The sequence below is a fragment of the Pezoporus occidentalis genome, unplaced genomic scaffold (assembly GCF_034315485.1).
Source record: "Pezoporus occidentalis ecotype Australia unplaced genomic scaffold, CSIRO_AGI_Poc_V1 ctg97, whole genome shotgun sequence".
Classification (NCBI taxonomy): domain Eukaryota; kingdom Metazoa; phylum Chordata; class Aves; order Psittaciformes; family Psittacidae; genus Pezoporus; species Pezoporus occidentalis.
The window spans coordinates 1,704,271-1,730,754 of record NW_026916336.1 but is presented as its reverse complement, the minus strand read 5'-3'; the positions used below and the strand labels follow the sequence as shown (position 1 = coordinate 1,730,754).

The 26,484-nt window shown below is 42.2% G+C and overlaps 1 protein-coding gene across 4 annotated transcripts in view; it reads left to right on the top strand.

Annotated features, from left to right (window-relative positions):
• Positions 1–257: 257 nt before the first annotated feature.
• MAP3K13 (mitogen-activated protein kinase kinase kinase 13) overlaps positions 258–26,484 on the top strand; it is a 79,769-nt gene continuing 53,542 nt past the window's right edge. For 3 of the 4 annotated variants that reach the window (XM_062606510.1, XM_062606507.1, XM_062606513.1), the window contains exons 1-2: positions 258–386; positions 8,692–8,780. The gene's annotated coding sequence lies outside the window, so the exon portion shown is untranslated. Of the gene's footprint in view, positions 387–1,766; positions 1,786–8,691; positions 8,781–26,484 lie in introns of those variants that run through there. The other variant, XM_062606508.1, reaches the window with a different exon arrangement.

The following is a 26,484-nucleotide window of genomic DNA, read 5'->3' as shown; positions in this document are numbered from 1 at the left end:
CACTCAGCCACGAATTCGGGCACTGTTTTCCACGTCAGCCCACACAGGTGACTAAACTGGCTGCCGAGAACACGCCTGGCTGGGGCCCGTCCATTGTCCGAGAGGCCCGATCCTCGGCAGCAGGGATTCCCCACTGCTACGGGACCGCGGAGCCTCATGCGGGAGCCTCTCGGGCACACCGCGGTGCTTCAGGGACCCACCGCCCCGCCGCGGTTCGCTGGGCGCGCAGGCGCAGGAGGCCTCCTGCGCCTGCGCGCCCAGCGAACCGCGGCGGGGCGGAGAGGAAGGTGTTGCGGTCCTGCCCCTCTTCGGAAGTGACGCTGCGGAGGCGAGGCCGGCGCGGTGCGGAGCCGGGCGGTGTTACCGGCGCCGGACGCGGTGCCCAGGTAACGCGGGGAGGGCGGTACGGGCAGGGCCCTCAGGGTCGCTGCTGAGGTCGCCCCTCCAGACACCTGAGCGCTGTCGGAGCGTTGGGTGCCTCTCCTCTCGGGACTCCCTAGGGGCACTGAGCGCAACCCGCTGGGTTCGCTTCTGCTTCGCACGCGTCGAGACAGGATTTGTCCTGTGTTGAGTGGCATATTAAAAAAAGGAGGTTTTAGTATTTAAAAGAAACAGTGATATCTGTGGCAGTAGCTGTTTCTCAGCCTTATAATGAGGCAAGGTGTTGGTAATGCTTATTTTGAGACAGATGAACAATCGCAGGGTATTATCTCCTCTTCCCGGGAAGGAGGAAGCGTTTAAGTAGCTCTTCGGAGGGGATCGGAGGTAGATCGTTACTGAGTTAAGACCATGGTGTCTGGTGTACTGTTGTAATCCTGTCTGAGCGAAACGTCCCAGGGGCTGCTGACATAAAAAAAAAAGGAAAGTGTAAGTAATTTCTGTGCTTCTGTCACCTGGCAGGAGGTTGGAAGAGTGAAAGGGATGGCTTTAGCAGGTGCACTGCTTAGACTATCTTTGGCTTAGCTCAATGGAGTGAAACAAAGGGATAGCTGGTAAGAATTGCAGTGCTTAAAACTGAAGGAAGACAGCGTCTTGCTGTCTTGTGTGAAGAAGCAGTTCCCATGGCAGAACCTAGTACCTCTAGCTTATTTTTGCTAAGAGAATGGAAATGGATAGAAGTAACACTTGCAAATGTAGCACAATGAAAACGAAGCATGTAGAGGAAATGGATAGGACCCTGTCAGACTCCTTTCTCGTTTCAGCTTTGTGGGAGTTTTGCTGCTGGAAATTGCTAAGACCTTGTTGTGACTTCATTTGCAGTTGTTCTTTTATCCTCTAGCTTTAGTAGTTCAGAGATAGACTGGTCTTAACAGACTGATCTTGCTCTCAAAGCAGAGTGAAAACATAAGGTAAATGCTTTCTGCATTCACTCTGAGTTGGATTAGAGTCCTGATCTGATTGTGCCAAGGAGGCATTTGAGATGTGAAAGCTGACTTCTATGTGTACATAACTATAGGTACCATGAGGTGTGGAATTTCAGGAGATCAGGTTTAAGATTATGTTCCCGCTCAGAAGAGTGGCCCTGTGCACCTCTTTTCCAGCTCTCTGCCTATTTCCATTGCCTCTCTTGTGCAGGTGCAAGTGGTTGTGTGGTTGGCTGGATTCCTCTGCTAAACCGACCAGCAGTTAGCACCATACAGCAAGTGAACCGATGGAGCTGTGTATCTGTACTAATGGAGTGTATGTAACAGGGAGAGGCAGGTCCGCCCATTAGGCAGTGTCATGGGGCAAAATCAGTTGAGCTGCTTGTGAAAATGTTCCCTGGGGCTGCACTTCCCTGCACAGGTGAGCTGGCCTAGTGTTGGTGGCTGGGTTTTTTGTGTGGCTTTTTGTGGTGGTTGTTGTTTTGGTTTGGTACTTTTTTAGCTGACAGCTGTGTGATACTGTCTCCTTATTTTATGATGTGACTAAAAATCTCAGCCCCCCCCACTCCAGACTTTCATATTTATGTTGTTTCCTGAAAAAGTTTACTTTTGCTTGATGACCAGACTGTTAAATGTGAAGGATTAGACATGTAGAACTGGAGAGCTTTTAGGACTTTGCCTGTGGTGATTACTCCACTGGAATCATCACTAAAACAGATGTTCAGAGAACAAAAGGAGTTTCTCCTAAGTGTAAGGATAGGAGTACTAGCAATGTATAAAGAGATCACATTAGGCACAGGAAAGAGGTGGATAAAGAATTGAAATGGATGTAGCAAATGGGAAGTTACTCTCAGTTGCTCAGTTTTGGTCTGAACTGTATTTTAACAGCTGTTTCTGACATCAGCTAAATTTTTGTCCATTAAGATGATAAAAGATAAGACTATTAGCAAAACTTTGCATCAGGTGCATGCTAAGACATTTTAGGGATATAAATGATTTGGTTAGCTTCACTAAGATTAAGAAGAATCATCCTGAAAAGAAAAAAAACAACAACCCAGTGTTCTATTTATTGTACTGTTTTAAAGTCCACGTTAGTACAGCAGCTCATAGATTTTATTCAGCTATTTAGGGAGAATGAATTCTCCTTGTAATGTCCAGGAGTTTTATATATGCCTTTGTGACATAGTTTAATGGCTTTAATTGCAGTGTTAAAATGCTACTTCTTGGAAAAAGTGCTGACTTTCCAGAACTCACTGTGGTTTTGTTTTAAATGATTTTTGTACTGTGGCTTCTGCCCCTGCCTTGAACCTGTTCTGCAGTATATATGTTGTATTGTTTTGATCTCCTTTCATGGAAACGTTTTCTATTAGGTCCCTTATTAAAGTTGCTAAAGCTGGATCTAACTGCTTTTGTTGTTGAATTTATCTTTACAACTAGAAGATAAATTGCTCCTTATTATTGTTTGTTAGAAAAGATAGTGTAAGATTTAATAAGTTACTTTATCAAATATTTTAGGTGGGTCTCAACAGTACAGTGCTTAAGTTAAATATTGACTTGCTGTGTAGGACTTTGGTCTTGTGTAACCCTTGCTGAAGCTGCTGCCAAGAGAAGGGTATTGTGGCAAAGATGGCAACGACTTAAAATTACCCCCTACCAAACTGAAGCCAGCCTAGCTGTGCACAGAGACAGCTAATGATTGCAGAGGAGGCTCGGCAACCTTCCTGTAATATATTCATGCCCCATGTTAGTTTCTGCTGCATTACATGAGTAGGTAGTAAATTTTGTACCTGGGGGTGGTGACAGTCCTTTTCTGTTTCTCTGTTGATAGTGAAATATCTAGACTTTGGGGTCTCATCATTGGTGCCAGCCCTGGTGGTCCTTTCTCATCTTGTTCTTATTTTTACTGAAAAGTACCAGTGTGCCAGTAGGCCAGCTGTCAGGAGGTCTGTCTCTGGGACCATGTCTCTCAGTACAGAAGGCTCTTTGTGTTTTATGTACACATGATGCCTTGAAAAAATAAACATTTCTCCTTCTTGCAGATTCAGATATGAACTAAGCATAACTGGTTCAGTATTTTTGGCCTGCTTCATGCCTCTTCCCTTGCTGTTGTGGGCTTTCTTACAAAGGTCTAAAATCTGCTTGCTAAACTTTATTGAAAACAGAATTCCTCTGGAGCTAAGGAGATAGTTTTTCTTTGGTGCTGTGGCATGTATCAGTCTTGAATGCTTTGCTGTGGGGAGCTCGGCATGCAACACAGTTGTATATTATGGAAAACTAATTTTTTTTTCTAGCTGAGAGGCTTTGTAGGTGGGAGGCATCTTAGTCTTTCTCATTTGTCTGTGGGAATAGGAGTTTCATACTAATCAGGAGGTTGTTAGCGAAAAGAAAAAAAAAAACCCAGACATCTGTGGTGCTTTAGATGAAGGAATTTCTGCATCCTTTAATAGTAATATATTTTGAGCTGTTTATAGGTGGGTGGGGGAATAAGTGATTTAATATCTTTGTTAAGTCTAGTTTCCTGTCAGAATCTAGTTCTAGGGAGACTTTTCTCCTGTGTTATTGCAATAAGGTTGAGTATGTCATATGTTGACTTTTTTTGCTGTAAACTAAGGTTTTGGTGGAAGAAATGTTTTCTTTTACATGTAGGATTGGGTTAATAAATCCTGCCTCTTAGTCCTTTTGAAACCATTTCCCTAAATGTGACAGGGGTGAATTGCTCTTTGCTTATTCTGGATATTCTGGAACATGGATTTATAGAGCTGTTTGTGTAGAGCCCATGAAGTGAAAGATATTTCAAGTTTTAATACTTCTGTCAGCTTTTTCCACTTCATGAATTTAGTGTGATGGGATTCGCTGTTGGGTGTGTTTCAAAGATGCACGGATGTTTGGTGTGAGTGAGGTCAAGGTTTAGGCTGAACTCCAGGTGGTGGTCAGAGGATTACTTGAAGAGCTAATTACGAGTGTTCTTTATGTAAGTCTGAATAGTTACATCACAAAGATTTTTCTTTAGTGATTCATTGGGCAATTTAGTGGGGAAAATAACCAACAACTTCTTTACTTTCTAATGAATCATGTTTTTCCCTTGGCCCATCTATCTCATATTGAGCTGTACACCAGCACTTGCAGGCTATTTTAATGGATGTTTATTTCGTGACCCTGAAAACAAGATCTATGATATCTTTGAAGTATGGATATCTCTTTTTCTCTGCATGTGTGACCTATGTTTCTCCTTGTATCCATCTACTGAGTGAGTTACTGCTGTGGTGTGAGCTGTGAACAAAGACCTCTGCCTGTGGTTTATTCAGGCGTGGACTCCCTTGAGTTAGTGAATGCTATTTTTGGAGTTCCCTCGGGGAGAAGGTGGTCAGCCCATCTAACCTCACAGCCAAGCAAAGGCAAGTACAGCAATGTCAGCTTTGGTCTCACTGTGCTGGATCAGCTGTTGGTGGTGGTTCTGTCAGAGAGGATCCTGTCTTCTGCCAAGAAGTGTTAGTGGGGTCATCCAGCAGCAAGTTGGCCAGAAAATGTTCATTTAACTCCCTTGACTGGTTATGGTTGTCAGGAAACACGTTGTCCGCATTTAAGAGGCTTGTGAGTTATGACTGCTCCTGTCTTAGCTCAAGAGATTTGCCCCATGACTCATAGATAATGGTCAATGCCCTTGGTGTCTGCAGCTCTGGATCACTGTACCAGCCTGGCTCGTCAGGTTGCAATCTCACTGTCTTATTTGGTGCCTGGTGCTATGGCCATTACAGTTTTGGCCTTTGGTCTGTGACAAGATAGCTTAGTGCTAAAGGAGGTGGAATTTCCTTTCTGTTTCTGGACTACTTTTTTATCCTTTGAAGAGCAGTTTCTCACTGGTGCTGTGTATCCAGTGCTGCTGCTGGCTTCAGATCAGCCAAGCACCTGAATATTGGCAGAGGTGGAGAAAACAGTGGTGGGGTCTCATGCTGGTGGTGCCATGGGCCTCAGCAGGTAGCAGATTGATTTCTGAGTTTTCCTTAGCATCATTTGTTTTCTACCTGTTTTCCCTATAACAACCTGAATGCTAAAGTTCACGGTGTTGCTCAGTGGTATTGCAACACCCCTTTAGAAATGAGAACGTTTAAAAGTTGCTGTACTCATAGGGTTGCTGGGAGGACTTCTCTCCCTTCATATCTTCCTAAGTGAAGGTTAATATGTTTTATAGCTGATACAGAGTACTTCGACCTTCCTGGTTCACTTACAAATAGAGAGCTTTTTTAATGTGTCGTTTACATTCCTGCACAATGTCCTGTAGTTTCGATGTGCTTATCTGTCTGTAATGGGAGGAAATAGTGATGCTGGTTAACTGATTTGATGTGATCTTGTGATTAGAGACTCCTCTTGCAGTCTGATGGGCAGTAGCTCACAGCCAGCACCTTTGTTCAATGAAGTATTATTTTTTTGTATTCATTTATCTATAGCCCATTCCTGGAGGGCAAGAGCTCTCTGGGGAGAGAGGATCCAAGCTGTTGATGGGTGCTGCTTAGTGCAGTCAAGTTCAGGAGCTCAGTAAGCTGACCGAGGCAGTTGACTGAGGAGAAATCTTTATAGAAAATTCCTGGTGCTTGGAACCATAGGGAAAGTTTTCAGGGTTTTTTTTTTTTCATCTATGTCTAGGGCCAGAATATACAAGTTGTAACAGAAAGGATCATCATGATGTCCCTAAGAGATTAAAGGATTTGTATGGATTTTCCTTTCCTTTGTCAGGGAACAGCTGACCTCGGGACGAGCACCTCAAGCTTACTGATGAGCTGGATGCTTTCCTGTGGTTCTGAGCACACTTAAGCAGCAAAGGTCATTCTCCAGACTCTGAGTGTGAGATTTGATCAGTGCCCTGTTCAGAAAGTTGATCTCTTTGCCTTCATTTCCAACAGTTTTCTCAAAAAAACTAAATCTAAGCCCAGGCTTCCTGATTCATGGAGTGGAATGCTATTGTGGACTCCAAATTGGCTGCTGCTCAAGGTTCTGTGACACGTGATGCCTTGTGTTGCAGCAGATAACAGATATTTGATTTTGTTGATTCCCTCCTGGTCAAGGCATCCTTGAGCCTTCTATTTTGTGGTTGGCCCCTGTGGTTGCAGGAATGAAAGAAACCAGTAACTTCAGATTTGCATTGCTTTGCATAAGCTGGGTGGTTCTTGACACTTAAAATGGCCCACATTTTTCTAGTACCCAACTGTCTCAGTATCAGGAAAGATGGTAGTAAAGAACCTGCTCACCCGAACGGACAGTTTCCCCTTCTTGCAGTCAATGAATTCACTCTTTACTTTGGAGGTTGCAGTGCATCGTACTCCTTAATTTCATTTCTTTCCTGGCAAATTATGCTTTTTCCAGGTTGCTCCATAAGATTTCATTTCAGTCTTTGTTTCTGAAACTTCCCATCTCCGAGGCAGAGGTGCTATACCACACCTGTGTGTTGGGAGAAGACTTTTTTTTTTATTTAATGATTAGAGGATTAAATCTTCCATATATTCTTTGAAACTACTACTGAGGAAGCAAGGGCTATTGCCAGAGTCACATGGAGGTGTATTAGAGACTCTTAGGAGTGTGTTTATGCTTTGTGTAATGAGTCCTCCTTTCCCTCCTGGGCTAGCTCAGATTATGCTGATAGTATTAGTGAAGAACATTTCCAAGTCTGATCTCACTCTACAGCAAAACCTGAAGGTTTGCTGAGGTACTGACCAAGCACTGGGATTTTGCAGAGTCATCCAGGAATGAAACTGCATTTTGTGGAACAAATTGTATTGAGATTGTTGTTTGCATGGAGGACTCTGACACTTGTTTTTAGAAAGAGTCACTCCAAGCAGAGCTCTACTCAGCAGAGTTGTTTTTAAGTGGCTGGTTTTCATCAATCTATATATAATCTTAAATCTAAATTGTCTGTATGAAACTGTACTTCTCTCTTTGTAGTTCTCTCAAACTCCAGCAGCAAGGTGACAAGAACTGTGAATTTGGGATATATGCAAAATCTTTATACCTGTAAGCCTGCAGAGTGGTTTGGGACCTGTCCTGCAGATAGGGCCAAAGGGGAAAAAAAAGTGTTGGGGAGACTGTGTATCGCAAGCAGACAAGTGAGAATAGTATATACTGAGCTGTAATTATTGGGAGATATATGTCTTTTCCTAAGCTTCCTGGCTCTTAGGAGCCTTGGAGAATGTGACCTGAATGATCTGAAAGAGATAGAGAGTTTTACTCCCTTAAGTAGAGTTGACTCTTTCACAGGCACTTCCAAAAGGGCAGAATACTGGTAACAGGAACTGCAGGACACACTGTGTTGAAATTTTATCTGCCTAAGTAGCTGCTAGTCCAATTCCATTAATGTTTGCATATTTAATAAACTTTTACTGTGGGATAACAGTAAACAGTAACAGACAACAGTTGGCAGTTGTCTCTGAACACCCAGCAGCAGCAGTCACAGAGTATAGGTGGCTCTCAGATGTGGCCTTCTCTCACTTAGACGCACACTGCCTTTCCTTGGGCGGTCAGCTCTTGACAGACTCTGGCATGCTTTGATTCAGTTTGAACCGATGTACATCAACAGTGAATACTTAATTTGGATGGAGCCCTAGGGTTAAGTTTTCAGGGGAGGAATCATTTTAAAAACTGTGATGTGAGAGGCACATGACCTTGGTTAATATCATAACACACCAGCTACCTGCTCAGGATGATTCTTGCTAGTGATCTAATTATTTTGGCTGCAAAATGGGCCTCCTAGGGAATTTATTTCTAGTGTGGCATTTGCTCATTTACAATCCTAGTGCTTTTGTTTTGCCTTTTCAGCCTTATTTTCCAAACATATATCATAATCCGTGGAAGTTCTCAAAGCAGACTAAGAAGTGGCCCTGATTGTGCTGCATAGTTGGAAACCAGTGTCTCTAGTGAGGTTAAGGAAGCTAAACTATTATCAAGGGAACCTTGGAAAAATTCAGCAGAAAAGCTCAGTGCTTGTGAGATAAACCTAAGTGTAGTGAATATATGTCAGTATGTAAAATGTAGCAGACAAGGTGAAAAGGGACTTTTGATAACGCAGCATAATTCTCAGTTCTGGCACCTGTGCAGCTTTAAACTCTAATGTAGATAGTAAATGTGTAAGCTGTGAGAGTTGCAGGGGTGAAGAAAGAAGCCCTCACCACCTTCTTTGAGATAAGACAACCTAGCAATTCAGTGACTTGATCTGTCAAATTGGTTTTGGGTGAATTTAGAGTGTGCCTTGTAAAAAGCAGGAAAAATGCAATGTTTGTGTAGCATACAATTTTTCCTGAGAGTGCTGTATTTTAAGTTGAAGTTTTTCTTCTATCTCCAGAATACCAGTTTCTGAGAGGAAGACCAAAGACGGCTAATGACTAAAACTGATGGACCGTTACATCTTCCAAAATAAGCCATGTATTGAAGGTGAGTAGGCTTTGCATGTGACAGATGAGCTGCCCAGTGCCTTGGCCCTTGACCATCAGTTTTCCTGAAGGTAGATCTGTCCTCGTTTCAGCTTAGTGTGCAGCTGCCTTTCTGGGCTGGCACACCCCATAGAAGCGTGCTTGTGAAAATACGTATTTTATCACTGGGAGAAATATGTAGGAAGTAGGTAACATTTTCTACCATAGCTATTGATTATCACTGATTTGAAAGATCTTGAAAAAGCTGGAGTACTCAGTGAAAGAGGTGAGCCAGTGGGAACATGGATATTTTTTGGTGAGTGGAGGAAACTCAGGAGTTTCATTTGCAGGATGAGCAAGTTCAGTTTGGGAGGCAAACTTTTGTTTACTTTGGTGAATATATTAAATCACGTTAGGCATTTTCAAGTTCTGTTCCAGTTGTACCTCAGTTGATGCTATCAGCATTCAGAGTAGCTGAAGAAGAGTGCTTACTATTAAAGATGGTAGGTTAATTTCCCCAAAGTAAAGAGCATAAAGCTTGAATTAAATGAAATAAAAATTATATTTCGTAGAGTTCTTGATATCTTTTATGTTATTTTTCTACTCAGCCCATCGGGGCTGTAGGCAGTGGCTGTGTGGTATTGTTTTTAAATCCTCTAATAACAGAAGTCAAAATGGGAAATGTCACACGAGTCCTGCACTCAACATTCAAATAAAACCAGGATTTCTGAGGCAAACAGTTGAGGTTTAAAATATCTTGTTTTAGCATTTACTGTCACTTTAATGAAGAACATACAAGAAGAAGCCATGAGCTTAGGTATGCCTAAGTTTGCCTCTTCAGCAACATTAGTTCTGATTTTTAATTAGGCTAATAAATGTGCTTTTCTGTTGGTTACTTTTTTAATTTTTCTGTATTTTGGTATGAGCAACCTGATACCTATGGACTCAGAGCTAATAGAGAGATGCAAGTGGTGAAAAATAGCTCTGGGGGGTTGTCAGTTGTCATTCTGTCTGTGCAGAAATTGTTCTAAAGTGTTCAGCAGTGGAGTCACAGGCCTGTTGTGTATAAATCCCTTTTGGTGTGAGAAGAAAGGGCCTTGTAGAAATTCAGCCTACACTGAACTCTCATTCCATGTGTTTTGCAAATTTAAGCTGTGTCTCATTATCCATGTGAGTTTCTTAAATATTTGTATATTTGGTAGTGCTGATGAGCCTCTCATAACTGTAGTACTTGACAGAGGTAGGAAGGATGCAGGGTCAGGGGGCTTTACTACTTGAGGAAGAAAAAACTTGTATCTGGAGAGAGAAATACTGTTCATAATAATTTGTGCTATTTGGTTTCTGGTATAATCTGCACAATTTTGCATAAAAATGATGGAAACCCAAAATCCCCAAACCAGAGTGTTACCAAGTTCTAAAAGGTTCTCTTGCATTGACTAGTTGTCTATGTTTTGCAAGTGTCCTCTTCAGATTCAAGAGGATGAGCTGTGGGAATTTTTGGGAACATGTTTGAGTAACTTAATTTATATACATTAGAGCCATGGGAATTTTTATGTAAGATTAGTTCTGGAGGAAAGCGATCTGCAATACTGGGTCCATGTTTTGGAATCAGCATCTTTGCTTCTGATCTGTTTTTCATTAAGTGAAAGTGTGTTGCCCTGGGTGTTCCTTGCAACAGTGTGTGGGGAAAAGTAATACTGAAGTGTACAGAAGTATAAACTGAGGTCAACTGAGTATCTTTGTGAACTGGCATAACTGGATTTTGGGTTGGTATTGTTATATATATTTAGACACTGAGAACTCCTGCAGGCCTTTAAATAGGAACTTGCTATTGATGTTTCACACTTCCCACTTAATAATGTGGAAGCTAGTGCTGTGAAAAAGTACTATGTATTTCAAGAGCATATGTTAGTTGTTTTCCATCTATATGAAAAAATAGCCATTTTTTTCCCCTGTCTTGTGTTTGCAGTCTACACATTCAAAACATGCCTGCAGGTCTTGGAGTGTCATAGTTTCTTCTACATTATGTGTTTCTGATATGTAAAGAGGCTGTAAATGGTTATGTATGTGTATAATGATTTTTAGTTGGCTTTTTTTGGGGGGGGAAGTATGTCTAAGTGCAGTCTGTGACTTCTGCACGAATCAGCATCTGTATATTAATCTCCAGTATTAAAAAGTTCTTGTGATGCTTGATTGCAGAAGTCTATAGTTAAGCCACATGCTCTTCATGTTTTCAAGGTAAAAATGTCACCTGTGAACCCTTTTGCCAAAAAAAAAAAAAAAAAATCTGGAAAACTAAGGAATCTCACTTGGATATATTTATGCTGGCATAGTCTGTACTTTTCTATTGATGTAGATGAACAGAAATACCTTTTGCTCTTTCCTCTTTCTTCTGCTTTCACATTTGGTGAAAAGTGTAACTTTAATCTGTGGAGAAAGATTGTGCAACAGGGTAAAGAAAGACGGAGAGTGAAAAGAAGATACTTGGCTATTATAAGGCTTCTTTGTTCTCTGAGGTCAGGAAAGGCTGAGCTCCCAGTGATTTCATAAGCTCTTTTATTACCTGTTTGCATACTGGTCAGTAATTCTAATGGATGTATCCTCCTCCGTATGAGTCATTAAGTAAATAATCAGGCAGTACTGGTATTCCTGATACTGTCTGCTCTGAGTACTTATTCCTGTTCCTTGCTGATTTCTAAGCTGCTATCACAACCCCAGCAGATCTTCTCAGCGCAGGGTCTTCTCACAGCATGTAGTTGTAAAGAGATGCCTCCATTGGAACTAGTAGCTGTTCCAGCCTTGTTAGGTAGCTGGAAAATGTTTGGAGATGTTTCCAGTAAAACAGTTGGTACTAATTCTTGGCTTGAAGCCTCCTCTTGATCAGAGGCAGCATTGTGGTTTGCCAGATGGCCTGCAAGCTGGATCTGATGCCTGCTCTGATTGCATCCCTCCTGCAGGACAGGGCACAGGAGGAAGTGCATCTCTGGCCTCCCATGGGAGCAGCAAAGTGCACTGTATTCAGGGCTGTTACTAGGGCAGGAGGTTTCAGCAGTTCACTCCTGCTTGATTGCTTTTAAGTACTGCTGGCTGCTGCAGAGAGGGCTTTAGGAGTGGAGGTCTGTGCTTCTCTGGCAGCTACTGCAGCCAAAGGGTGCCTGAGTGATGATGATGTGTTGCTGTCTCCTCAAAGAGGGTATTTGCAGCTTAAATTGGGGTACAGAGCGCTCCGAGTGTTTGAGCTGACTGGGCAACTCTACTTGGGAAGAAATAGACATGGCAAGGAATAGGATATGGTCTATGAGACATCCACTGGCTCACTGAGGTACTGTAAGACTGGCTTCCCATGTGTACCCTTCAGATATTGTGTAACCACTGGGTTTTGCTGAGGCCTTGTCTGTTTTTCATATGGATTAGACTGTAACAGGCTTTTATCCTAAGTAGACTGTTAGTTTTTTTCCCTTGCCTGTCTGTCCTAGCTGTGTCATCGCTTGTGGCCTTATGGATGTGAAAAATGCCTTGGTGTTTCTGGATTAAATTCTTGCCTCATTGGGAGAAAAATTTGCTACCAATTTAACCTGAATCTTGACTAAATATGGACAATTTGAACTTTGGGCAGATGCACAAACTGGATGGTACTGCCCAGGCAGAATCAGGTGCCATCTTACTCTTGGGCGTAAGGAATGTTTTGAGTGTTGGATGACTGAGACTGTTTTGGGGGAGCTCTCCAGGCCACTAGAGCTGTGGATGAGAACCGCGTCAACTTTTAGATATTCCTTTGCTTATCCCCTTCTGCTAAGGGCAGTGCTCCCAGCCATCTCTAGAGTTGCTTAAAGAAGTCCAACTAATTATGGGATTATCTCTTTTTTTTTTTTTTTTTACTGGAGATCATGAGGGTTTCATGTTTAAACTGAAAGCACGATAGATGCAACTCAGTTGCATAAGTAGTGTTAAGTAGCTTGAGACACACCAAGTTTCCTAGAGGAAAATCCATCACGTTCATCCCCACATTGAATTTATAGCTGTTGTCAGTATTACAGTGGTGGATTTGACAACTTAGTTACTAGATGTACATAGACTTTTTCAGATGTTTCATTTGCTGTGCTGGGGACCATTTGTTTTACTGCAACTGGATGTGAAATATTACCTCTGTGGACTGATAGGATTCACGTAATGGCACAGGAGGCTGTACTATCAGTATTAGCCTGAGGCTTGCTGTTCTTAGAGCTGTTTTACACAGCTGCTGCACTTTCATTAACTTTCCATGAACAAAACTATAGGAATTCCTGATCTGAGACCTCACTGTGCCAAAAGGAGTCTGCAACCCACTTTACTTAGCAAGTGTCCAGGCTGAAAGTCACCACAAGCTTTTCTTCTGTTAAGGTCTGCTATAAGAAAATACCTTTTTTTTTTTTTTTTTTTTTGTGTGCTAAGCAGAGCATATTAAGCTGTCATTTAGTTAAGGGAATAAACTGGAAAAGTCTTTGGAGGGGAAAAGGAGGTACCACTTCAGATTCCTTTGGTGTTTCTTCCAGCTTCCCAAGTACAACAATTCTATTTTTATGATTTTTTTTTTTCCTACATTTAAATATTCTGTGGATATATTAAAAAAAAAAAGAGTTTGATTACATTATGATTGTTGTAATGATTAAATATTGATTGGCATGAAAGAGGTGCATCATTCAAGTAACTGTAGATTTGCCAGGTGGCACTACTTGTCTGCATGTTGCTTTACCACATACAAAGATCCTGCTTCTCAAGCACATTGCGTTTGCCATTTTTAAACAGAATTATGTTTTTCATTAAAATAACATTTGCTCGGTGCTCTCAAGTAAAGGAGAAGTTTAGTATTTACCAGTGAGGTACATGGCAAACTTAGTTCTTTTAGCACTTGACTCGGTCCCCATTCTCTGATGCGTAAGCATTGCATTATTTGTTATGTTGAAATAGTGGAAAAGTGCTCAACTGTTCTCGTATCTGCTACCAAGATTTATTTTTCCTTGAAATCTAAATGCTGCCCTTGGGTTGATGCATCTTTTTTACCTCAAGCAAAGTGGAGTTTTGGTTTTAGCTTTTTAATTTATGCAACCTTGATAAAAGCAGCCAGGTTATGCTGGAGTCAATCTGATGCTAATAAATTCCTTCTGTTCTTCCTTAAGCCACAGTGAAAATGAAAGATGCTAAATTTACTGGCTCTTCTTCATGCCTCTTTGTCCAGTGCAGAAGGAAATTAAGCTATTTTGACCTTGCTCTGACATGTGTAGTCAGTGAAAATGAGGGCAGGGAAAGGCTTTATAAAAATAAATGAAGCCGATATTGGTCTTTCAAAAAGTGTTATTAATGTATTCTAGTATGCCTCAATTAAAGTCACAGCCTGTGAAGGCAAGTGCAGGCTATCTCAGCTGTTATGTCATCTACCAACACGAGAAATTATGTTTTCTGTAAACACTGCGTGACACAACACTACTGAGGTTAAGAAAAATAATTATCCATTGTCATTTAGGAAGTGAAAACTGAGTGTGCGTAGTTTACCACCCAAAACTTGATTGTGTCTCTGGTGCTACTTTGTATTTTTCTGTTATATTTGAAGAACTGAGCTGTGTGCTTTTAAATGGGTTGTTTTTTCCCGAGATGATGGTTAAGAAGCATAATGTTTACTTTGCCAAATTTTGCAGCTGTAGCAGAGGATATTGTATTCTCTGTGTGTATTATTTCAGGTCTAGCAAGAACTGCTTCTGCTTTGATACATTCCTGCTTCTCCACTGTATATTTCTGGTCAGCTGTGCTTGCACTGTCTAACTTACCTGAAAAGTGATAATGCCGGTATCTTTATTTGCTCTGCCCTGTACTGATACCAGTCTTTAGCTGGTGCTTAATTCCTTGCTTGTGAATGAGGGAGTCTTGTACACTGAGAACCTGAACAGCATAATTTAGCGGTGACTCTCAATTATGGTTGGTTATTCCAGGCACAGACTCCAGGAAGTTGAAACCTATCTTCATTTTACCTGATAGAAGAGTTTCAAAACTTAGATAAAGTGACTCAAAGGAAAGCCTTTTCTGTGGGCACTTTTCTTCCAGTAAGTATTAATACATGTATCTAGCATGTTGTGTCTTGGAGTTAAAATGAGTGGCAGTTTATAGGAAGTGCCATCTGAAAAATGCAAGGGATTTGCTTTCTTGCAGTATATAAAAGAAAACTCCATTTTATTGTTCCTGCACCAGAAATAGCAAGGCTCTGTCACGAAGTTAAGATGTGCGCCACTGCAGGTTTTAATTTCATTTCAGGCCAGGTTGGACGGGGCTTTGAGCAGCCTGGTCTAATGGAAGGTATCCCTGCCTGTGGGAGGGGTTGGAAATAGATGATCTTAAGGTCCATTCCAACCCAAACCATTCTGTGATTCTGAGACTCTATGATTTTGGTTTACTGACAGGAGCTATTACCTTCAGAGGTATACATGTTGTAGTATGAAACTGTTGCTGCTACAGATGAGTCAAATCAAATTTTTAATTACATTTCTGTGAAAACTGGGGTTGTACAGAAACATTTTGCATCCTTAAAAACTGAAAATGGTGCAATGGTAGTATACCCTGCCTACTTAGAAATTCCTCTTTGTTTGGGTGGCTGGATGTGCTAGCCTAGATTAAAACTTGTGGGTACAATTCTGTCTTGTATTAGAGTGTAATATTTACTACGATGCCTGTTCTTAAGTATTATAAATGCTTCTGCATATTGCTTAAAAGGATGGAAAAAAAAGTATTACCCAAGAAATAGCTATGTTTTAAGGTTGGATAGAAATTTAACTCACTGGGACTTCTTGGAACAAATGCTGTTAAATGAACTTCATTTCGTGTAGCAGAGAAGAGAATTTTCTGAATTTAATTAGCACTGAAGTGTGTGTGTGTGTGTATAAAAATAAATGGCTATATAAGTCCAGTAAAATTAGGCAGTTTTACTAAACCACAAATTTAAGGCAGTGTTAGAATGGTTGCCTGGGGCTTCAGTATGACTTTTTTAGTGCTCTGGATGGTTAATACAGAGTAGACTAACTGCTAGGACAGAGAAGCCCAGAATAATATTCCTTGTCCTAGTTAAGTCAAGAACTATTAGAGCAGTGGAAGTAAGGTTTCAACAAGGGGGGGGGAAGCGTGAAGGAAGTGTCAGCTCTCACTCTTGCTAGTGAGAGGGGAGAGCATACAAATTTACCAGAAGTTAGCATGGAAAAGGGTGAGTAGCAGTTATCAGAGAAAACAGGCTAATGTTGCCAAGGTTTGTAAGTGCATTAGGACCGATTTTTCACTCTTCCTGGTGCTTTAAACAAAAAGAAAAAGAAAAAAGGCAAACTGTGTTACTGTTTGCAGTAGGACATGTAGGTCAAAGGAATCTGTTCTTTGACCTGTCTGTTTGTCATGAAAGGCTTCTTTGTTATCAAGCCTGATGCTTGAGCCATTAAGAGTTGTTTCTCTTCAACCTGATTGTGCCACACTGGCTACACAGGGGACTTACCATCAGCTGATGGCTTTGCTTCCCCTGATGCTGGGAGCTGGGAAGGTACAGCAGCTAAGAAACTCTCATAAACCCCTGTCACTGTTTAGCTAATACTTAAATGTTTGAAGGATTGACATCAAGTACTTTTTCATGTACTATTCTCACCTCTTTTTCCTAAGGTATTATATTTTCCTTTTGTCCTGTCTTAAGATATTTGATTGTGATACTGCAGTAGAAAAAAAGTTTCTGAGCAGCATATTCCAAGAACCAGAATCTTGGAAGGTGGCCTTGTGTGAGAGTTATCTTTAACCTTTTAACCTTCTCATTGAAACAACCTGGAGTGATTTACTGGGAATTATTCAGTAAGCACAATTTCTAGTCTCTTCTTGAAGTGCAAGAGTAACAGGACAACTGGAAGGAATGAAAGGGCGTTATGTAGAAAGCCAGGTATTAGACAACAGTCCCATAAACAGCTGCATACATGAAGGCTCTTTGCTCAGCAGCCATGACCAGTAACCGTTAGGCTTCTTGGCTGTTAGTCTTCTAGTCTAACAATCAAGTTGACAATCAAAAAAACTATTTGTTAGAATAAATGGGGCTCTTTGCTAAAGGAAAAGATGTTCTGCTCTACTCTTCTTTGCAAGGAGCTCACCACTGTGCTTGAGGATTGAACTTCAGGAATGATTTCTGATAGTGCTGTCTCATTATTCTCCTATCAGCAGTCTGGCTGATGTTTGAAGCTATGAATTTGGGAAAAAGGATAATCCTGGGTAATCAGTAGCCGTACCTTCATAGCTAACTCTTGCCTCTTACCTGTGTGGACTGTTGGTCTGTCATGCTGTTAGCAGAACAAGAAGATACACCAGTGTGTTTAGGCTTGCAGGACATCTTATAGCTCCTAGGGAACAGAATTCCACTGCCTGTGTTTCCTCATTCTGAACTGATGATCTATCTGGAGCATGAATAACTGTTCTCACACTTGAGTAAATGTGAAGTCCCCTCTCTTACTGTCTCTGATCTACATTTTTCAACATTAAGGGTTAGTTTCTGGCATCCTCAGATTAAAATACTTATGTAGCTGAGATTCATTATCCTTAACACACACTTGCTTTTGAAATGTTCAGAGCAACAAGGCTGTATCTGTAATGCTTCCAATGAAGCATGTGAGAAAGCATGTGAAAAAGTTTGATCAACTGGTTTCTAGAAGAGGAAGATACAAGGTAAACCGAAAGGGGATACAGAAGTGAGCATTAAGGGTTCTTTTCTTCTCAGCAAGCACTTCAGATGTGCTAAAGAAAATTGTCCTTTATGTCATTTCAGATGATTATATTCACAAAATCCAACCTAGAAAAATCATACCTGTATTGGACACTAACCATCAACAGTCGGTCTTATTTTGTGCCTTTGTCTTGATTACCTTTGTTACCTTGGACACCGAGCAGGACAAAAAAAGCTACATCATTCTGATTGCTTCATGTTTCCAAGATGTTTTTTGAGACAAAACGATTCCTGAGTTTTGTTCAACCTCTGAAGTAGAATTTGGTCTTTCTGGTAATCACGTGAGATCAAGTGATTGCCTGGAGCAAGAAAATCTGTACTGAATCTGCAATAGCAAAGACTTTGGTAACAAAGACCACCTCCTATTGCTCTCCATCTCTTCAGGCTTAAAGTTTACCAGGTTATAAATTCACCTTGTCATCTTCCTATATAATGGCTAACAATTCTTCAGCATATGAACAAGATAGTTTCTCAAGGATTATTTCATGTTTATATCCTGGCCAGAAATCTTGTCACGAGGAAACTTCGGTGTAGTCTATACAAGCCATACTGAGTTGTTCTTTGGCCTTCTTTCTGGGTATTCCTTTTACGATTTTCTTGGTCTTCCCAGGGACAGTCAACAAATCAGCGTGAAGCTTTGACCTTCAGGTTTGCAACACAGCTTACACAGATACCTTATAGGAGTAGAAAAAAATGTCCCATAATAGAGCTTTTTTTTTTTTTCTCTTTTCTGTTCAAAAATGGGTTTATATCGATCAGCTGGTGTGAAGCATTGCTTATGAAGAACTTCAGGGAACTCCTGAACTCTTTCTGTTTGAAGAAGATGGAGAAAAGTATCTGACAGTCTACAGTGATGTGGCTGAACTTCACATAGAACATTGTTTAATCTGTATTCGCTGTTCATGCTGTGTATTTTATTAACTGTGCTCAGTCAGTAATGCATTTCTGGCAAGCTGGGGTTGTATTTATGGAGTGAACTTTGTCAGTGTTGTAAAAGTGATAGAAAAGTCTTGACTAGGATCACTGTCCACGTGCAGGTCTACAGGTCTGCCATTCACCTCTGATGTTTTGGTCCCATACCTTTATGTGGTGTTTTCTCACCTTTCAATCTGTGACATAAAGGACAGAGCGCCTTTTCAGTAATTTTGCTTAAGTGGTTGACTATAGCTGTTCTAAAATATGTTTTTGCTTTCAGTCTCTCCAGCCTAAATGCAAGTGCAGGGGCCCCTTTTAGGCCACATAAGTTCAGGTATTGTGGTATATTCAAGGTGCAGTCATTTTCTGTTTATTTTGTTTTCTCTGCTGCTTGGCACAGGAAAGACTCCCCAGACCCCAGCTGCTGGCAACAGTTAAGGACTGTAACCACTCCCTAGTGGGAATAAATGTTTCCAGCCAATATTTACAGCCAGTTCTGTTCTAGAAGAACAGATCTACGGCTGCTGTTGTCAGCTGCAGATGGAGGGAGGCTTCCTTTTGGCTCTTCAGTGAGAAATGAGATGTACAATACAGCAGTGGTGGTGGCGGTTGTTAGTTTTACTGGTTGCACATGAAATGCTGCAGGTGGTTTTACATAGCAGTGTCTTAAACTTCTTGGTGTATCTATGCTTTTTTCTGAAACAGGTTCTTGATCTGGGGAGTAATCATAGAATCAACTCAATTGGAAAATACCTTTAAAATCATCAAATCCAACCTTTATCCCAGGTCTGCCAAGACCACCACTAAGCCATGTCACTGGGGGTCTCATCTACAGTGGTTTCTGAACACTTGCAGGGACAGTGACTACCACTGCCCTGAGCAGCCTGTTCCTGATCACCCTCTTGGTGAAGAAATTTTTCCTAATATCCAGTCTAAACCTCCCCTGGTGCAGCTTGAGGCTGTTACCTCTTGTACTATTGCTTGTTAGTTGGGAGAAGAGATGAGCGCCTCCTGCCTCCATCCTTCTGTCAGGTAGTTATAGAGAGCTATAAGGTCCCCCCTAAGCCTTCTCTCCTCCAGACTAAGCACCTCCAGGTCCCTCAGCCGTTCCTCATCACACTTGTGCTCCAGGCCCTGCACCAGCTCCGTTATCCTTTTCTGGACTTGCTCCAGCGCCTCAATGTCTCTCTTGTAGTGAGTGGCCCAGAACTGAACACAGGATTTGAGGTGCAGCCTCACCAGTGCCCAGTACAGGGGATGATCACTGCTCTGGCCCTGCTGGCTACGCTATTGCTGATACAGGCCAGAATGCTGTTGGCCTTCTTGGCTGCCTGGGCACAAGCTGGCTCATGTTCAGCAGCCATCAATCAGTACCCTCAAGTCCCCATGGTCACCTTGATCCTAGTGAGGAGGGATCCTCCTTGTAGTTTAAAGTCACAAAGTATGACTAAGGCTGAGTCTCCAGAAGGTGTTTCATGAGTCTGTCCATTAACTGCATCTTTGGAAGGTTCTGCTTTCTGCAACCTTTGTGTGATCGTGAGGTCATTGACCAGTGTTTGATAAGCTACAGAACAACTGTTTTGCTTACTTAGTACCATCTGTCTTGTATTCAGAGTGAGTGTTTCTCATAAGAACAGAAGATTGCAATCACAGTAGAATATATCATAGTATGTTAATGCAAATATTTAATGTTTTCTGTCATTGGAGTAGCACGGCACACCAGCACATTAGTTGTCATCTGTATCTTTTTAGTATTGGATTTTCTTCTTCTTCCAGAGGCCTGCAAAGGTCAGTGTTCTGCAAGGAGAAATGCCACGTGACATCATTTTTTGGGAAGCCAAAAATCCAGAGCAGCCATCAGTGAAAATTGCTCTAAAGGTCTGGCTTTATCAGTGGTAATATGTTCCTACCTGAGGTGTGTATGGAAGAGCCCAGGGTGCTGTCTTGGCTTTGCAAGTTTGTTGCCAGCAGCTAATTGCAGTGATTTCTGTTTCTTCCTCTGCTTTTTTTCCACTGCTTCAGGAAATAAAACTACTTCTTGGAACTGCTTCTGAAACTCATGGTTACTTTCTAAAATATACTGCAAATCCTGAGGAGATTACAAAATATGCGAATAGTAGTGTATGTGTTTTTGACTCTATTCGTACTTTAAAAAGAGAAAATCTGCACTTCTGTGGAGGGTTTCCAGAGGCTGAACAGATTTTAACAGGCTCCATAGCATTTTCTGTTTGCTATTTCCTAGTTTTCCAGTGTTATCAGCTTTTGATGCTCTCATCCTGGGAATAAGGAAAGCTAAGCACAGGTTTTTCCTGCTCCTGATGGTGCTTGTCCACTCAGTACTTATGGAGAGCTGGCTTGGGATAAGTGACATAACTCTAATAAGATATGGTTATGCTGCTGGAGAAAAACCTGGGTCTAATTGAACTTATGCACTTGATTTTAGTGAAGCCGTATATGTCTTGAGGATTGGAAATGGGGAGGAAGACTAGGTATGTGGAGGAGAGAGAGGTAGTTGTATGAGTTGCAGCAAGTGTGTGTAGAAGGAAAAAGAATTAAGTCTGTGATGAGAAAGGTATAAATAGGGACAGAAAATACGCTCCTCTGAAGGTGGAGGGAAAAGAAGCAGATAATGGTGATCAGGTGACAGTCTGGTTAAAGTAAAGAGCAGGAAAGGGAAGAAAAATAAAGGTGGACATCTCATGAGGTCATGGAATGAATTAACTTCTTTTTTAGGATCTTCTTGCATTTTAGGCAAGAAGAAACACATAATTAGCAACTTTTCTCCTCTCACATTTATTTAACCAGTCTGAGCTTATTGTTTAGGGTGGGATGGGAATAACTGAAGAAGATGATGGGTTTTATTTGCAAGGGTAACAGCACAGGGGGGAAATCCCTCCTTCTTCTGGTGGAACAGTTCCAGGTAAGTCCCTCTTCTGCTCCCAGGGCCTTGTGGGTTCATTTTCATCTGTATTTCCACATACATCTTCACTCTGGTTCTATAGTTTTGCAGTTTTTGTAACAGGCAGCATGATACCTTTAATTGGAGCATTTGCTGGTTTCTAAGGTGTGGTGCCATGGCCCGTGTTCTCAGGTGATGTTATCCCAAGCACTGGGTCAAACTGTCAAAGCTGTGAAATCAAGGTACCTACTTCAGGGCTCTGTATATGTTGCTACTGCATTGTGCAGTAGCAAAGAGAGAGAGCTGAGTAAATTGCTGGCTTGTGCACACTGCATCTGTAGTCCCAGGGATAAAAATCTCCCTGTTCTTTTTCTCCTATTTTTATACTTAGTTTTAACCTTTGTGTCATTAAGAACTCAAAGCAGGAGTGTGCAATTCAGCTGTGGCAGAACTATGCTTACTATGAATCTGCTACTTTGCTCAAATTAAACATTTATGGGGCCAGAGACTCCTCAGTGTTCCAGGCTTCCTACGGTGTGGTGATTATTTTCCCTGCACTTCGAAACAGCTCCTGCAAGAAATACATTGAAGTTATCCTCCACGGGCCTCTCTCCTTACAAGCCCACCTTCCCTTTTTGTGTTCAGCTTGTTTTTTTCCCTTAACCATAGCTTATGGGGAACAGCTGTTGGTATAAGTATTGCTTAATATTCCCTGTGAGCTGGAAGATTTCGCCCAAGTCTGATGGGCAGAAATCTGGCCTCAGTTATTTGTACCTATTTTCATTTTCAGTGGTCTGTACCAAGCTGGTGTAATTGATCAAGAGCTCCTAATTCCTCAAACCAGGTAACAGTGCTGCAGCATGTTACCTGCTGATGCTGTAACCTGTGTTGACAGACTTGGTTTTTGCAGAGAGCAGTAGAATACCTTCTGAGGCTTGCATCTTATTTGCAGGCTGCTCTGTGGCTTGAAACCTGAGCAATAGTTCTGTTTGTTGGGCACACTGGGAGTGAAGATAACTTACAGAAAACAGAGTTGTTCCTGAGCCTAGTCAGAGACTTTTACAGGACATGCAAGAGCATGGTCTACTTCTTTGGTTTAACTTTTAGCTTAGAACAGTGCTCCACGGATGCTAAAAGCCCACGCTCCTAAAATAGATTGAGTAGAACAAGCTCTTCACTGATGACTCCTATTCAGGAGAGGAGAGAAGGAAGGTAACAATGAACAGATGGCAGGTATTAGTCATATCACCTAATAGATCTGAAGACCCTGGATGCTATTAGCACAAAGGTGGTGGAGAGAATGAGTTCTCCTATCAAACCAGACTAGATATTTAAGTTGCACAGGATAGAGATAGAGGGGACCTGAGAAAATAAGGGGACTTGCAGCCAAATGAGCTGAGTATGCTCACAGAGGCTTAAAGTCCTGGCCAGATCCTGAGCCTGCTTTTACCTGCCCAATTTGAAAGCCATTCCCTTGTATGTTTGACAAGCCTCTCAGAGCATCACTCCTTGGAGCTGCCATGCTTGTAACACCATTGTCTCTGCCGAAAGTCTAGTACAAAGGCCCAATACCTCAGAAATAACTGAATTCTTCCAATTTCAGTATCGGCTTGAATGGCATTATTCTAGCTTTTGCTATAATAAATGCGTTGCAAGATCTGCTTGATCCTTTCACGTAGTATCTAAATTGTCAGTGTGCACCTTGAAGTCTAATTTGGCTGGCCCAGCATCTCCTCTCAGCTCTAGATCACTGGTGTCTACACATTGACTGTGGCCCAGTTGGCAGTAAGCTCATAGGAGCACAGCCTCTGAGATGCTACTGCCTGCTGGTTTGCTGGGAGCATACTGTGTAAATGAAATGTGCAATGTGTACAGTTGTTTATACATAAGTGGCTTCCAGCACACTTAACAGCACAGAGCAAGTAGGCCACTGAAGTACCTGTGGAGGCTTTGTGGGAGAAGTGCATTGTTTCCAGTTGATTGTTCTGATTGTGTTATTGCTATAATCATTTGCTTTAAGGCCAGTCTCTCCAAAAGGCAGTGTGGCTGTGGCACACTGGAGGGTAGGAAGACAAGGTGCACATGTGGGCTCTTTTGACTTCTGTGTGCAGAGATGTGGTCATTGGGCATCACAGCATCAGTCTGATCTCGTGTCAACCAAGGCTCTGTCCAGCCTGGCCTTGAACACCGCCAGGGATGGAGCATTCACAACTTCCTTGGGCAACCCATTCCAGTGCCTCACAACCCTCACAGTAAAGAACTTCTTCCTTACATCCAATCTAAACTTCACCTGTTTAAGTTTGAACCTGTTACCCCTTATCCTATCAGTACAGTCCCTAATGAAGTCCCTCCCCAGTATCCCTATAGGCCGCCTTCAGATAGTGGAAGGCTGCTGTGAGGTCTCCACGTAGCCTTCTCTTCTCCAGGCTGAACAGCCCCAACTTTCTCAGCCTGTCTTCATCCTCAGTCCCCTGATCATCCTCATGGCCCTTCTCTGGACTTGTTCCAACAGTTCCCTGTCCTTTTTATGTTGAGGACACCAGAACTGCACACAATACTCCAGGTAAGGTCTCACAAGAGTAGAGCAGAGGGGCAGGATCACCTCCTTCGACCTGCTGGTCATGCTTCTTTTGATGCAGCCCAGGATTTGGTTGGCTTTCTGGGCTGCAAGCGCACACTGAAGCTGGCTCATGCTCATTTTCTCATCAACCAACACCCCCAAGTCCTTCTCCTTAGGGCTGCTCTCAATCTCTTCTTTGCCCAACCTGTAGCTGTGCCTGGGATTTCTCTGACCCAGGTGTAGGACCTTGCACTTGGCATGGTTAAACTTCATGAGGTTGTCATCAGCCCACCTCACAAGCGTGTCAAGGTCCCTCTGGATGGCATTCCTTCCCTCCAGTGTATCAACCGAACCACGCAGCTTGGTGTCATCGGCAAACTTGGTGAGGGCGCACTCAATCCCACTGTCCATGTCAGCAACAAAGATGTTGAACAAGACCGGTCCCAACACCAATCCTGACGGACGCCACTCATTACTGGTCTCCAGCCGGACATTGAGCCATTCACCACAACTCTTTGTGTGCGGCCATCCAGCCAGTTCTTTATCCACCGAGTGGTCCATCCATCAAATTGATGTCGCTCCAATTTAGAGACAAGATGTCATGTGGGACAGTGTCGAACGCTTTGCACAAGTCCAGGTAGATGACATCAGCTGTTCTACCCCTGTCCATCAGTTCTGTAGCCCCATCATAGAAGGCCACCAAATTGGTCAGGCAGGATTTCCCCTTAGTGAAGCCATGCTGGCTGTCACCAAGCACCTTGTTGATTTTCATGTGCCTTAGCATGCCTTCCAGGAGAATCTGCTCCAAGATTTTGCCAGGCACAGAGGTGAGACTGACTGGTCTGTAATTCCCCAGGTCATCCATTTTCCCCGTCTTGAAAATGGGGGTTGTATTTCCCTTTTTCCTTAGATTCTCTTCCCTAAGATTCTCGTCCCCAAGGGTCCCCTAGGTTCTCTCTCTTCCCCTAGGTTCTCTCTCTTCCCCTAGGTTCTCTCTCTTCCCCTAGGTTCTCTCTCTTCCCCTAGGTTCTCTCTCTTCCCCTAGGTTCTCTCTCTTCCCCTAGGTTCTCTCTCTTCCCCTAGGTTCTCTCTCTTCCCCTAGGTTCTCTCTCTTCCCCTAGGTTCTCTCTCTTCCCCTAGGTTCTCTCTCTTCCCCTAGGTTCTCTCTCTTCCCCTAGGTTCTCTCTCTTCCCCTAGGTTCTCTCTCTTCCCCTAGGTTCTCTCTCTTCCCCTAGGTTCTCTCTCTTCCCCTAGGTTCTCTCTCTTCCCCTAGGTTCTCTCTCTTCCCCTAGGTTCTCTCTCTTCCCCTAGGTTCTCTCTCTTCCCCTAGGTTCTCTCTCTCTAGGTTCTCTCTCTTCCCCTAGGTTCTCTCTCTTCCCCTAGGTTCTCTCTCTTCCCCTAGGTTCTCTCTCTTCCCCTAGGTTCTCTCTCTTCCCCTAGGTTCTCTCTCTTCCCCTAGGTTCTCTCTCTTCCCCTAGGTTCTCTCTCTTCCCCTAGGTTCTCTCTCTTCCCCTAGGTTCTCTCTCTTCCCCTAGGTTCTCTCTCTTCCCCTAGGTTCTCTCTCTTCCCCTAGGTTCTCTCTCTTCCCCTAGGTTCTCTCTCTTCCCCTAGGTTCTCTCTCTTCCCCTAGGTTCTCTCTCTTCCCCTAGGTTCTCTCTCTTCCCCTAGGTTCTCTCTCTTCCCCTAGGTTCTCTCTCTTCCCCTAGGTTCTCTTAGATTCCCTTCTTCAGTATTCTCTTCTCTAATAGTCTCTTATGTTCTCTCGTATGTTCTCTTTTTTAATAGTCTCTAATAATCTCTTATGTTCTCTTTTCTTAAATTTGGTTCTCTTGGGATCTCTTGGGATGTCTTCTCTTAGGTTCTCTTAGAATCTCTCGGGTTCTCTTAGATTGTCTTAGAATCTCTTGTGTTATCTCACAGTCTCTTCTCAGAAACTCTCAGAAACTCTTGTATTCTCTGGTCTTTGGTATTCTTTTCACTTTTATTCTCTTATAAGAGAGTAAACTAGAAAAGAGTGTAAGAGAAGGGAAGAGAATGTAAGAGGAGAGAATGTAAGAGAAGATAATGTAACAGAATACAAGATAGATTATAAGGGAAGAGAATATCAGAGAACATAATGGAAGTATATCTAAGAAAGAACTATTTGATTTCAGTACAGCTTGTTTTTTACCACAAGTAGAAGAGTTTTGGAGCAAAGAATGTTTTTTTTTCCTGTCAGTTCTTTAAACAAAATCCATCTGCAGGGATTACTGTTTGAATACAAGTTCAGAATTCTGCTGATATTTTGTTAGTATGAGAAATACCACATTGAAAGAATTCCTTGGATCCACTGTGATTATGTTAAAGAGGAAGAATCCAATTAATGGGTTATGTTTTGTAACTCAGTTTCTGGTTGGTATGAATTCTGTATTGCATTCATTTGGATTTTGTTTGTTCTATTCACATTAATAGTTTCTACTATTAATAATTATTAAGTAAGTTGGTACGTACATTTATGCATTCTTAAGAGGTTAAATCTGTGATACACCATGCTGTCTTCTGTATTAGCATATAGATGCATAAAATCTCTAAGGGCAAATCTAGACAGCATC